The sequence below is a fragment of the Pteropus alecto genome, unplaced genomic scaffold (assembly GCF_000325575.1).
Source record: "Pteropus alecto unplaced genomic scaffold, ASM32557v1 scaffold270, whole genome shotgun sequence".
Taxonomy (NCBI): Eukaryota; Metazoa; Chordata; class Mammalia; order Chiroptera; family Pteropodidae; genus Pteropus; species Pteropus alecto.
Genome location: NW_006430735.1, coordinates 6187315 through 6201968, shown reverse-complemented (window position 1 = coordinate 6201968; position 14654 = coordinate 6187315). Strand labels below are relative to the sequence as shown.

The window sequence follows — 14654 nt, the reverse complement described above, 5'->3', positions numbered from 1 at the left end:
CAATTCCCTGGGCCATAAAGTGTTGCTCTTTGCCTCATTATCACATCTAAACAGTTTCCTGTGTCTGTCTCCAACATACAACTCTTTTAGCTAGTAAAGAACAATTCCCCTAATTCCAAGATTCTCTTGCTTCCACATCATATAGTCAAGTGTTTTGGAAAAAATACAAACACGTTTAATATTCTGTTAACGATCTTTACAAATTTGAAATTACTTTGTTTAGGAAGTTGTATAAAATATCCTTCAAGTATTGAGTTTGCTGAAATTATCGTGCTGGGCGTATAACATTTAGGAACCTAGTCAATAATATTGTAATAACTACGTATGGTGCCAGGTGGGTACTAGACTTACCGGGGGGATCACTTCATAACTTATACAAATGTCTAACCACTATGCTGTAAACTTGAAACTAATATAACTTTGAATGTCAACTGTAATGGAAAAAAAAAATAAAAATAAAAAATAAAGGCTGCCTTTTTATCCTGCTAAATTATTCATTTCCTATTTTAATTGATTTGTAAATGTAATTAAAAGTCATTGAGATTTACTGAATGTAACACATCAGGTTTTGTCACAATATGAGATTAAGGCAAATATTGAAAATTGGAAGAAATAATCAATCTTAGCATAAAACAAAGAAAGTATCTGACCATCTGTGAGTTACTCTGTGAGACAACATATATATGTATTATCTTGTCTAACCTCCGAAAAACTCTATGAAGTAGGAAGTATCGTTATCTCCATTTCACAGATGGAGAAATTGAAGCTTAGAGAAATTAAGCATCTTGTTAAAGTAAAAGATTCAAAACCAGAGCTGTCTGTTTCCCCTGCCTGGTGGGATACACAATGAACTAGTTCCAAAACAGGAACCTAGAAAGGCTGAAAAAACAAAAGTGAGTCTAAGCTGGAGTCATGCACTAGCTACCCTATTTTGGACTGGGCTGGCAAATCTCACACTGGACTCTGTGTCTGACTCCCAAAGATGTTTTGTCCCCCACCCCACCCAGAGTTAGGCCTGAGGTCCGAGAGCCTAAATCCCATCCAAAAGTTGGCAGCAGTGCTTTGAGTCTGGACCCAAGTTATATGCACCAGCATACAGTGAGAGACAATAGGATTCTTCCATTTCTTAATCTAGCCTCTCTCATTTTCCTTCTGTTCTTGCACAAGCATTAGATCGGGGGTTCCCAACTCTGGCTGCCTGGGAGAATCATCTGGGGACACTAAAACACACCCATGCCTGGGCAGCACTTCAGACAAATGATGTTAGAACCTCTGGAGGTGGAGCCCAGGCATCAGTATTTTTAAAACTCTTTCCTGGAAACTGCAATGGGCGTCCGGGGTTGGGAAGCACTGGGTATCTCTGCCCTGGATCTGCAGACGATTAGCAACGTCTGCCAGAAATGCCCTGACTGTACTGGATGTCGTGGTTGGAGCTGAGGGTTTTACATAAAAATGTTCCCTACGATATTATTCTAAAGAAATTCTTGTCATTTTTAAAGCTAAAAAGGCTTTTTTCATTTTACAAATTTAATATCTCAATATATTTTAAGTAATAAAACATTTCTCAAAGTTTCTTTCAGATTTCCCCAGATATTTTCTGGACTTTTTAGATTCCTAGTTTTCTCCTTTTCGCATAGAAATGAAAACCCAAGAGGAGGCCACCACTGCAAAGAGCGCCCACTTTGCAGGCCAAGATTCTGTGGCAGCAAGAGAGACACTCAAACAGGTCCCTGGACCTGAAGTCGCCCCTGTGGACTTGGGGCCACCAAACACTTACTTCTGGGAGGTTAGCCAGAAGGTTCCAAGCATTTGCACATTTTCAGGCTCGTACATCAAAAGCTGAAATGCCATCAGTGATTTCCTTAACAAAGCCGGAACAGTCTCCAGGGACTCACAGATCACCAGGTGTTGGCCATCCAGAGGTCCCATATCCACTCAACACCAGACTGCATGAGAGGGCTCTGCTGTCACCGGAACCAGCTTTTGGACATCCCAAAGGGTTAATAGCTCAGCATCTAGCTTCCAGCCTTCCCAAAGGAGTCAATTTTCAGTTTGGTCCCTACTGGAAAGGAGACAGCTCCCTACCCCCACCTTAGGGACTTGGGTCCCACCCAGCCCCTCCCCCCTCTGTGGCCCTCCCACTCCAGGAATGAAGCTGCTGCTGCCCAACATATACCCAGACTGGTTTCATCTCCTTCCAAATCCATTTTGTGTCTTAACTTCTGCCAAGAATAAAAATTAAAACACTCACACACACATCATGCGTGTATGGGAGGGGAGGACAGGGCTGGAAGTTTAAACTGAAAAAGACCAGGCAGGGAGTGGGAGGGGCAGGTGGCTGATGAAAGTCAGGGCCTGGAGACTTCCCGGGGGTCTGTCTTGGGCCTTGGCAAACCCTGCCTGAGGTCCCTGCTGGCTACACGCAGGGTCAGATCTGAGGGGAAGTGTTGGCAGCATCTTCCCTCATGTTCCTTGGACATCTCATTTCATATCCTTTAACCCCCCCCCCCCACCCCTGCCCAGAGGGGCACAGAGCAGCTGAGCTGCCAGCACTCCAAAGGCCGGAAGCGGACTCCATTCCCCACTCTTGGAGGAGCCCGTTCCTTGCCAACTCCAAAATGAATAAAACAGTACTTGGAATGACATGCAGGCCCTAGTGGTGCAGGCGGCTTGCAGGCTGCTTGTGGCCACCCAAGAAAAATGGGTCTGGAGCTGGAGCCTCTATAGTCAGAATCCTGTCCCACCACACACAGGGCCTGCAGATGCCTGAATGTGGGGACCAGGCACAGAGCAGCTCTGATCCAGCTCTCTCCTGTTCTCTCTTGCTGTCGACTTCTTCGTTCTCAGCAAAACTGGGAGCCCCTGCGCTGTAGAATGATCACACCTAACGCTTCACCCACTCAAGATCCCCCGGGGTTCAAATAACGGCCTCTTACTCAACTCTGAATCCCACCATCTGTCCCCTTTTCTGCCCAAATGGTGAACTAAGTACTCACATTGCTTGCGCCTGTCCAGATGGAACCCACCCTGACTAGTGGAATCACTTGTCTTGAAGTCAATAAACACTTATTGAACATCCGTTCAATATGAGGCTCTGAGAATCCAAAAGTAAAGTTCAGGCTTTCTCTAAGAGCTCAACATCTGGTAGGGCGTAATCCAGAAACATCTCAGAATACTGTGGAACAACTAGAAGCCAAACCTGAGTGCCCTAGGCTGGTTTTCTCTCCTTTCCACAGAATCGTTAGGAGGGGCTGGGAAGATTAAATCGCACACTCTTTTCGGAAAGGGTAACCTGGTGGCACCCATCCTTGTACCGTCTGGCACACAGAGCATAGTATTGAAAACAAAGGAAAGTTTTAAAAAACCTTTTGTTTGTCTTGTTAATTGTTGAGTCTGGGCGATGGATACATTGGGTTCGTGATACTCTTCTTTCTGCTTCTATGTATTGAGTTTTTAAATAAACAGATAATAATGGAACTTTTTAAAATAAGATAACTAGAACAAGATCTCCTCAAATCTTCCTAATCCTACATCAATCCACCTCCTTCCCACCCCGCATCCAATGTCCTCTCAGTGAAGCCAAATAGCACTGTTGGGCAGATTTCAGTGCATGCCCAGGTTCTGGTGGGGGAGGGTGGTGTACTCCCTCTTTGACATTCAAAGCCTTGCCAGCGTTGGGCCAAAAAGGCAGGCGCATCCCTAAAAGGGTACTGCTGGCCTCAGCCAGAGGAGAAGCCTATCTCCCTGGCACTTTGGCTCAGGGACCTGGAGCCAGCTGGCTGCAAACCCCCAGGCCCCTTGCCCTCAGCCTTCTTTTCTGGGGCTTCTCAGTCTAGGATTGGCCTTCCCCAGGAACCTGAGTGTATCTCACCAACGACATGTCCCAACTCTGGCTGGCTTTTCCCTGACTACAGAACCAACCAAGTGCACGAGCCTTGAGGTCCAGGTGAAAGATCATCACTTTTCTCTGGGCCTCCGTTCCTCTACCGGTAAAATTCTCAAACATACCATAATTGACCAAAGTTTTTAAGTACCAAAATCCTCCAAGAATATGGGCCCTTGAGAAAGAATTATAAATCAGCAGCTTATCTCAAGCCAAAGTGATAATGACCATGATGGTGGTGACCATCTCACACCTTCTCTGGGCCAAGAACTCTTCTAATGAGAGAATGAAGGTAATGCAATTCAACATGGAATGACCTCTTCGGATGTGGGAAATATTCAGAATCTAGGGTGTAAATGATTTAAGGGAGGCAGGCACAGCGCTCAATAGTTTGCTGAGTGATTGAAAGGCCATTCTTTAATGGTTATGAAGACGTCTTTGGGAGCATGTGGTAAATGCCTGAGGAGGCATGCACAGTGCTGCTCTCAGCAAGCCTTGTTGCTGGGTATTTGGATAACCAGAAACAGCTCAGTGTGAAACCTCAAGAGACAGAAGAGGCAGGCTGCAAAGGTACCATGAGTCTCAGCGGGTGGCATTCTTCACACTAGGGAGACAGCCCAGAAACCCCCAGGCCCTGGGAAAGGAAACACACCTCATCTGAGCTGAGATGAGAAACAAGGTATTGCTGCCTTTTCCCCAGTCAGACCACGGATGTACGGACATTGGCATTTTGGTTCATTTCCTTGTGTGGGGAATATTAGTTCTGCCTGCCGAGGATTCCATCTCAACTGGGCACGCTGGTCCTTTAAGCTCCTAGCTTGGAAAGCACAAAGAACTTAGTTATTAAGGCACCTCCCTGTTCCACTGTCATGAAGGCTAGCTTTCTCTAGAAGGGGAGTGGGGTGGCAGTGGTAAAACTGGGACATGCCCTGGTTTCTACCAGTTGTTCTGGAGACTACCCCGGGGACCTCCTTCCATCAATACTCACTGAAGCTCCCACATGGAGGAAGGCCCACTCTGTGCCTCCCTGTGCACCCCGCTCCAACAGGCGACCACACCAGTCACTGAAGGTTCTGGCATGGCCCCCAGTGTACAGAATGCCATTCCTTCTGCTAAAGGTGATTTTTTTTTAATGCATCACATTTATAAATTTACATTTTTATAAATATAAAGGTTATTTATAAATCAGCCTTTCTGAGATTTTACCCCCCTACAAATCAAGACAAAAAAACCCTACATGATTTATCAGATCACACATTTATCTTTTGGTTCAGAAAATGTGGCCCCTGATCCTAGCGACACACTACCTGGCAGGTATCTACAGAAGCCACTCTTGGCTTCTTTCTCAGAACTCTCATTGTGCCTTCTGGGGACAGAATGTGAGGAAGCAATTTAGAGAAGGCTAGATGTGGTAGGCAATACAGTCACAGGGTTCTGCTGTTTTCCACTCTCTGCCTCCCCAGACAAACTGAGGCAAGGCTTTTGGAAGCGAAGATGGTCAGTAATCACTGTTACAGCCTCCCAGACTCTGGAGTTGGACCCAGGAAGCCAAGGAGCCAGGAAGCTCTACCCTGATTCCAAAATTAAGAAGAGCAAGGAGTGCTGGCCTGTAGAGTGTCGCCTCCTAAAGAGTTTAAAGAGATTTAAACACTCCATTGCATTGGTGCTCACAGTCTTAGTGACAAACCAGGGACAGGTATTATTAGTCTCCACTCACATGGGGGACAACTAGGTAGAGCCACTGAATGGCAGCCCAGAGCTCTTAGTGAGGCACTGGTCAGACTGGATGGCAGACTAGACAAAGAAAGCAAATCAGTGGAGGAGGAGGCTTGGATTTGGGTCATCGGCATGGAATTTTCACTTCCCAAGGGGCTGATGAGTCTTCTTCCATTTTTGCCTGAACTCTGATACACCTGGCTGGTGTCCTTCAGCGTGAGAAGGTACCAGCTGGCCTCAGCCCTGTGTTTATTCCAAACAGGAAGCGATGGAAACGGGATCCAAACTTCAGTCCCTGCTCCCTGGAGTGGGAACTCTCTCTACCTAGTACAAACCCTTTCCTTAGCCCCTGGAACTGTTCAGCCTGGTTCAACCAGATGACCCACATGACCCCTCATTCACACGCACTTTCCTTGCCCGACCTGGGGTCCAGAGTTGGAGTGGGGCTGGAGGAGCCTCTCCTTCTGCTGCTGTTATAAAATTCATCATCATCACCGATCCCCAGAAGGCCTCTGGCCTTACTGTCTATAATGACTGCTGAGTGCACTGAATACTGAAGTTCCTGTCTCTGAACTCCCAAGGAATCCCAGTTTGTGAGGCTGACTCTATAAAGAAGCACCTCTTGGTAGGGAAAATATTCTCAGTCTCTTTGCATCTGATGGGTCTTCCTCTCGAATGACCACAAAACTAGATCAGGGCTCAATCACTCTCAAGGCTCAGCACAGACGCTGCTGGAACCTGGGCTGTGCTGAGAGCAGTGACTTCAGCGCCCGGCCGGGAGACCTGTGGCCCGCACCGGATGTGGTGTGAAGGAGGGCTGCTGCCCGGGAGCAGGAGGGGTGGGGCGGGGAGCTGGCTTCCCCATGCTAGTCCTCGGCTCCAAAGCAAGTAAAACAAACTACCGAGGAGGAAGGCAAACAGTTAGTGTGCTCCTCCTGTCTCTCTATTTGGGAATGGATGGGAAGGTCTGCACAGTTGACACTTCCAGATGCAGAACCAAAACACAGGCAGCTCCTGACAGTTCACCAGCCGGCTAAACTCCAGCAGCACCAGGGCCTGGCCTGTTCGGTGGATGACGGTCAAGGATGGGCCCTGAAGACTCTGGTCGGGTGGGTCTCAGCACATAGCTTTGGGCTCCTTCTTTACCAGCCCCTTGCTCCCCAGCTGGATGGGTGTGTGTGTGTGTGTGTGTGTGTGTGTAGGGAGGGAGGGTGGGGGAGAAAGCCATGTTTAAAACTGGAGGAAACTGCTGAGTGAAAGAAGCCAATCTGGAAAGACTATACACTGTGGTGTGATTCCAACTATATGACATTCTGGAAAAGACAAAACTATGAAGACAGTAAAAAGAGCAGTGTTTGCCAGGGATTTTGGGAAAGAGGGAGGGCTGAAGAAGTGGAGCACAGGGCATTGAAACTATTATTCTTTATGATACCGTAATGGTAGATTATGCACTTGTCAAAACCCATAGAATGTATAATGCAAAAAGTAAGTCTTAATGTAAACTATGGGCTTTGGTTACTAACAGTGTGTCAACATTGGCTCATCAGTTGTAACAAATTTACTACACCAACAGAAGATGTTAATAGGGGAAATTGATGGGGAGTGTGGGGTATATATATGAAACTCTCTATAATTTTTACTTAATTTTTTTTTTTTTTTGTAAATCTAAAATTGCTTTTCTAAAAAAGGCTATTAATTTTTTTAAGTTAAAAAAAAATCTGGGGGAAGAGGTTTGGGCCATTCTCCAACTCCCAGAGATGCTGTAGATATTGGGTCTGGGGCTCTTGGTAGTATAATTTCTCAGACACATTTGTTGTCAGCACAAGACCTCTTGGGATCTTTATTCCTATTTTTATTTTTCCACAGTTTCTAAATCTAGAACAAAGTCAGAAATGACAGAGAAGTAATTCGAAGTCAGATCTATCCCCTCTGGGCAGACATCCAAACATGCTATTCCTTGTACTTCCACGCTTGTCAACTCTCCAACAACACAGACCACCTCTGTGGTCTGTGTGCCTAGCGTCTGCGTGCCTAGCATGGGGCCTGACCCCACCAAGCCCTCGTGGATGTGGAGAACTGAACGATTCTTGAATTCATCCCATGCTCCTCCTGTCCCTGGCTTGTGGTTCCAAACCAGATTCAACAGAGCTCAAATCCAACGGAGGTGACTGTGCTAACAGGAAGAGAGCAGTACAGAGGACGACGTGGGCACACTTAGGAAAGGTCAGATGAACACTGACACTATATACAGTCTTGGCGGAATGAGAGGATGCCCTGGGCTTCCCTGCATCTCCTAGCCAGGCCTAGCACAGTGCCGGGCATAAAGCAGATGTTTAATTAATTCTTCTTAGGTGAGCGATGCAGAAGGGCCAGAAAGGCATCCACTCTTACATGTTCCTTACAGATGGAACAGATGGCACACCCCCAGGCAAGCCTGAAGTCAGCTACTTTGGGGAAGAGAGAGCAACTGGCCTGTGTCTGCCGTGGCCTAGCACACTGCTTCCCGGCTTTTCTAAAACAGACACTCCAGCAGAATTAGCCTTCTCTGCACTTCTTCCACATACCCCCTGCACACACAAACCCAGAATGCATTTTTTTCTTACATAATTCTATAGGTGATTATTTTGTTTTCTTTGAAACTTATATTACACCCCTTTTGAGATTCAGGAGAACCACACAGACTAGTAAAAAAAAAAAAAATTGAGCACCAATTACACACCAGATTCTATTCTAGGCACTGGGAAGAGAGCAAGGGACAAAGCAAAGTCCCCGAGGGTTAGCAGGCAATAAGTAAATGAACAAATGGTTACACGTTGGGAGGATAACACTGAGGAAAAATAAGGTAGGTTGAAGGGAGCGAATGATGGTGGCAGTGTGATTCAATAAAGGGCGGCCAAATTAAGGGGGCCGTGAGGCAGAGACCTGAATGAAGTGAGGGTGGGGCTGTGCAAATATCCAGGGGAGGAGCCTTCCAGGCAGAGAGCAAAGCAAATGCAAAGTGCCGGAGAAGGGAGGTTGCTCAGCCAGTCCGAGGAACAGCGAGGAAGCCCGTGTGGGGGTGGGAGGCGGAGGCTGTGGCGAGGGAAGGAGCGGGAGGCGAGGCGTGGGACCGAGGGCCTTGAAGGTGCTGGGAGATTTCTCTGAATGAAGCAAGGGTACCATGGAGAGTTCTGGCTTTTCTTTTGGAAGTTGACACTGACCTCTTTATGAAAAACAGACCATGGGGCAGGGAGGTCAGGGGAGATGGAAGCGGGGAGAAAATTTAGGAAGTTACCGCAAAAGTCCAGGTAAGAAATGTTGATGGAAGACTGAGGTGGTAAGAATTTGCAGGATTATGGATATATCTGGAAGGTGAAGCCAATATTACTTGCAAATGTAAAGTGGAGTGTGAGCGAAAGAACAGAGCTGAAGATGACTTGCAGGTTTGTGGCCCAACTGGTAGAATGAAAGATGCTGAATTGGTGATGAAGCAGAGGAGAAGGCGGCGTGGAAATTCTTTCCCAGTGGCCAGACTTGAAAACTGCTACCTAACGCTGCACTTGGGGCTGGGCCTTGCCCCACGGTGGGCTCCTTTCTCTCCCCATCTTCTCATTCCTTTATTTTTGCAGACCTTAAGCCAATGGGGGTTCCAAAAGTGCAGCCTTCCATCTGTTCATCTCTCTAGCTGCTCAATCCATCAATAATTCTTCTTTCATTCTGAATCTTTCCTTTCCTCCTCTTTGCTCGTAACAGCCCCCTTCTACTGAATGCTCACAATGCATTTCATGTACTTTATATGCAATATCTTGCTTCCTCTTTGCAACTACCTTAAGAAACTGGGGTCTCAGTTTAGTTTAGATAACTAGCCCAGGGTCATACACTGAGCAATTGGCGAGGCCAGAGTTCAAACAGAGGCTTGTTTGTTTCCAACCCCCACCCCTTACCCAGGATGCCACATAATTTCCAACCCGGAAGTGGCCCCAGAAATATTGCTCCCTTCTGGAACAACCATCATTCTCCAGCACTTGACCCTTTTTTATAATAAGACTCATTCCAGACTTCAGTCCTCTCAGGTGGGTCGCCCGACACTCCTCAGAGTCCTCTGTTCCCTCCTCTCTCAGGAAGGACGTTGACCAGGATCCTCCTCCCGTGACATTTTTTCCTCTCCCAACTCCTGCTGGACCCTGAGACCCTGAATTGCCTCTTTTTGCTAGAGAGGGAAAGGCAGATTATCTGAGTGATCTGGAAGGGTCTCTGGCAATAGAACCAAATAGAACCTCCAGTCCAGGTTCTTGACCTTAGAAAGAGTAACGCACCACAGAAGCAGCTGCAGCCCTTGTGCCTGGGCTCTGACCTCTGGTCAGTTCCCTAGAATGTCCTGTCTCCTAACTCATCTTGAGTGGGCACAGATGCCAGAGGCTTTGGGCTTTTGTGTCGAGCAGGAACATTTTGAATCAAAAGTGTTCCCCAGTGCCATCTCACAGCCTCCTAACAGCACTCTGAGGAGATGGTTTGCAGGGACAGGGAAATAAAGGCACAGGTAATTTCCATGACCTCTCAGTTACCTAACTAGTTAGTCACGTAATTATATCTTAAACCCCAGTGTCCCCACCCTTAACCCAGAATATCTTAGCTTCAGGTGTTCCACGTTTGTTAAAGAAAAACAGGAAACTGAGGATAACTACATGTCCTTTGTGACCAAATCTCCACCACTCTTCTCAGCCAGGCGGGAAAGGTCTGCTTCGCGCTTCTGCAGGTAACTGCCTGTAGAATTCTTTCTGTTGGCTGCCATGTGAGTATTTGCCTGGGAGGTGCCATCTCCTGTCAGTTACCTGTCTATCAAAGCTGCTACTGCCTTCCTCGGGGTATTTTTCTATACAAGCTGCCGCTTCTCCTGACCAGTAAAAATATCTGCTGGGCCAAATGCTTTCTCCCCCTCACTCCACCCAGGGCACAGAGGACCTGCTTGATCAGACTTGCAGACACCCGAGGAGCGAATGGATTCAGCTGGCATCTATAATGAAGCAGAGATTCAGACAGCCGATTCAGATAATGTCCCAAGGGTAAAAAAAACGTCAAGAGACATGTTCTGAGATGAGACCCAAGATGGGGGTGGCTTTTAACACTGCTTGCAAAGTCTGACACAAGCTGTGCCACAAAGCCTGGCTTCCTCATACTGCTGAGCCAGTCAAAACCTTCCAGCTGTGGTCGCAGGTTTCAGTTCTTGTCTTTTAAGGCGAGTCCTGTAAAGACCCTCACCTGTTCACAGTTAGTTGCAAAAGAAACTGTCCCCTAGGGGGTTCTGCTTTAGGGGAGAGATTGGACATTTTTTTTCCTTCAAAGTCTGAGTTTTGGAGTCAGCAGCCCTGCACTGAAATCTTGACTCTGTCATTTATCAGCTATGTGACCAGAACAAGTCGCTACAATTATTTAAGCTTCAGCTCCCTTAACTGCAGAAGAGGATCATTATTGCCCATCTTCATAGGACTGCTGGGGATACTGCAGAAATAATGCTTGTAGTGTTCAGCACAGGGCTGGGCACACAGGAGGTGCTCACTAAATGGCAGCTATCATTATCCATATCACCGGGACAGCAGAGGCAGGCGGTGCTGCCTCTCTGGCACTGATTCCCCGATCTCCACCTGCCTGCCAGGTCCACGGCTGGTTGCCTGAGTGACAGGGTGAGGATAATAATTCTTCCCTTCCGTGATGAAGGGTACCTGCTGCTCATGTGTGTTCACCCTGTTGGCAGAGAGGCTTGCCACAATAACGCAAGTCTTCATTTGTAAATTCAGAGGAACAAAAATGAACTCCATCACAATACTGCCTTTAGCAACCTGTTCCATTCTTTTCACCCAAACTCAAGACCTTTGTGGTGTTTCAGTGACAGGGGATTGGTTGCCAACCTTGCTGTTCCCTTTGGGCAGGAGAACTAAGCCCCCACCCCTCCTCTCTCCCATTGTCAAAGACCACCCAGTGAAACTTGCTGGCAAGCTGCCACAGTCCAGACAGGCGAAAGCTGAGCCTAACTATCCAGCCTCCATCCCTGCAACAGAAGGCTATAGAACCAAAAGCACCTGACTTGTGGGGCTTCCACCTGGGGCCGACACGGCCTTCATGATGGCAGACCACCAATGGTGTCAAGGAAGGGTCGCAGGTGACCGCTTTGAAGGCCTGCACTTTGGAAGAGCCATTAGAATCTAACGTGTGGGTATAACTCAGCAGATTTTCCTGTAACTCGTTCACTACAAAACATCCATTCATAATGACAGAGGTAAATAGCCATGAATTTCCATCACTTTATGTGGTCTGACTTGCAAAAGAAGACACTGTGCTGACTGACTGCATTATGAAATCCCTTTCATGAGGGCACAGATAGGTAAAAAGGAAGAGGTACCATAATACCACTGTGGAATGGTCGTCATTAGACAGAAAGCAGAAAGAAAGTCAAGTGGGGGAGATGATTTGGGAAATAATTATAAGCAGCCTCTGCTTTCACAGAAAAGTAATAAACCCAGAACCTCCCAATTTTCCCCTCCAATTAACTGTGACCCATACCTAATAAACCTCCTGGGATTATAATGTTAGGTAAGTTCAGACTAGTAAAGGCACTTAGCTGGGACTAATTTGGGAAAAGACTGGCAGAGCCAGGGAATGTGGGGGAGGGCTCGCCTCAAGAATCCAATTCCAGCCCAGTCTGGGGGGCCCTCCAAGGCCGGCTAGTTCCACTTAGCCTCCTCGTCTTACCTGCAGCTCGCATCCTGCATGACAGTTACCTCTCAGCAGCTAAGGAGGTTCCTGAGCAGCTAAGGAGGTTCCTGGGTAACTGGAGAGCCCAGCGATTTCCCACTTGCTACTCTGGGAATGATTTCAGAGCCAAGCAAACCTATTCAGACAGTAGAGCAAAGGGCAAATGGAATTGAATTCAGGCATGTGTTCCTAGAATTAATTCTCAGCTAAAATCTGACATAAATGAAAAAGAAAAAAAAAAATGACACAATTCTCCTTTTTGCCCTGCAAGCTATTCAGTAACTGGTTTTAGAAACTTGTTTAGGATTCATATTTCTGAGATTCTGTATTCAATGCAGAGATTCTAGTTTTTCACTTTCCTAAAATTAAAAAAGATAAAAGCTGCTCTAAACTTAAAATCTCCTGTCTCAAGAATACTTCAACCTATCATCCATTGAGGAAAAGTAAATTTGAGGGGAAAAACTAATGAACACTACATATGGGCAATACTGCCAGTCCCATGTTTGCCTGTAAGGCTTAGCCTGAGATACTGACTCTCCTCCCTCAAGAAGCCTTTCCTGAGTGACCCAGTCCATGTACTTGGCACATTGCTCTGTATTTCCCTTTCATTCAGTAACAGGACCTTGAACGGCACTGAGCCCAGGCACACAACAGGCACTCTATAAAAGCTTGTGGAAAGGATGTAGGCTCCAATCTACACATGTCAGCATCCTCATTTTGTCCAATGCTATCCAAACTCACTGTAGAGGAGAATAAACACTCCTTTGCTATACTTTCTGCTGCTCAGTTCCTTTTGCGTTCTTTTTTATTCAGCCCTACTTACCCTGCCCATGTTATGTTCTTTCCTGTTACTAACCAGGAGAACTAGTTGAGACTTTCTTCAACATTTTCTCTGGCAACCAAGTTAAGTTGACTGTGTATTATTGGCTCTGATCTCTTTCCTCTGATTTCCTCTTACTGCCCAATAATCCTGTCCCAAACATCAAAGGCCTTCTTTGAAGATAAGGCCAAATTCACCATTAGAAAAAGAGAAATTATTTCCCAACTTTATTTCAGAAGATGGAACGACACAGAATCCCTCTGGGTTTTGTGAGATATACACTGCCCCACACATCAGATCGCAAAGCATTTGCCGTAATACCACTGACAGAGACATAAACACAGGGCTTTCCTACAGCAGTCTTAGACTCCAAATCCCATAGCAAATGGTTTGTACCCAACGTGTTGAACGGAGTTTGCCTCGGGGGAAAGGGGGTTCACTTGGCCACCCCAGGGGAATGAGGGCACCACAGGCTCTGACTAAGAGTACCTGAGCCAAACTAGAACCAATGTGTTCAGTCTAGATTCCATTCAAGCTCTATCTTCAAGTGGCAACACGAAACATGAAAAATGACTGGCCTGATGCACCAGAGATATTAGACTGTGGGCAGAAAACCTCACCTGCTTCTTCTACTTCATTGCTGCTACCCTCAGGTGGTGTGCATGTTGACAAGACTTCATGGGTCATGGGTTCCAGGTAGCTTATGCTGGGACTGAGGAAAAAGAGAAGTATCTTAACTTTTGAACAACCAAATAAACAAACACTTCTGAAGTATTTGCTTTTTATAAGGTGCATTGCTATAAAGCATAGTAATTCTTTATTAGTCCATTTTATAAATAAGAAAATAGAGAAAAAGCAATTTTTTTCTAAGATCATAAGCTTCCTTAAATATCCATTTACCTGGCTCCTTGCTAGAAAAGAAATGAGAAAACAGATTAAGGACAATGATTACATTGAAAACAGTTTGTCGATCTTGCAAAACCATTACCTGTGCATCCACTAGTTCATTTTCATCAATATTCACAAAATATCTATCAAGAACACATTATTATCAGGACTCATATAAAGTAAGGTGGGCTTACAGCAAGAGGTTTGGGGTGGTAAGGCAGCAAGCAAAAATCAAGGGTCGACTACTAGATGGGTTAACCCTACTTACCCTGGCCACATTATGTTCTTACCTGTTACTAACCAGAACTAGTTGGGACTTTCAGAAGGCTCCCTACTGAGGTACCATTATCATAAGGTGGGGGAGAGCCACCTAGGAGAGGGCTAAAAAAAGTTGGATTGTGAACTTAGACTGTTCTTAAGATGCGTGGCGACTTGTTTGTGGGACTAATGGAGGATGGGTGGGGTGTGAAAGGTAGACAGTGGAGAATCTAGCCATGTGTCAGCAACAGTTGTCAAGGGCATGGCCAAGCATATTGGTAGAAGGAATGGAAAAGATGGTGTAAATGGTGAATAATACAAGGAAGGGCAGAAGACTGGACAACCTTGGGGGGAGGCTCA

The 14654-nt window shown here is 46.3% G+C and overlaps 1 protein-coding gene across 1 annotated transcript in view; it reads right to left on the bottom strand.

Moving 5' to 3' along the window:
• Nucleotides 1–12433, bottom strand: part of BOC (BOC cell adhesion associated, oncogene regulated) — a 64601-nt gene extending 52168 nt beyond the window's left edge. Inside the window, exon 1 of the mRNA XM_025051212.1 lies at nt 12326–12433. The gene's annotated coding sequence lies outside the window, so the exon portion shown is untranslated. The remainder of the gene's footprint in view (nt 1–12325) is intronic.
• Nucleotides 12434–14654: the final 2221 nt, after the last annotated feature.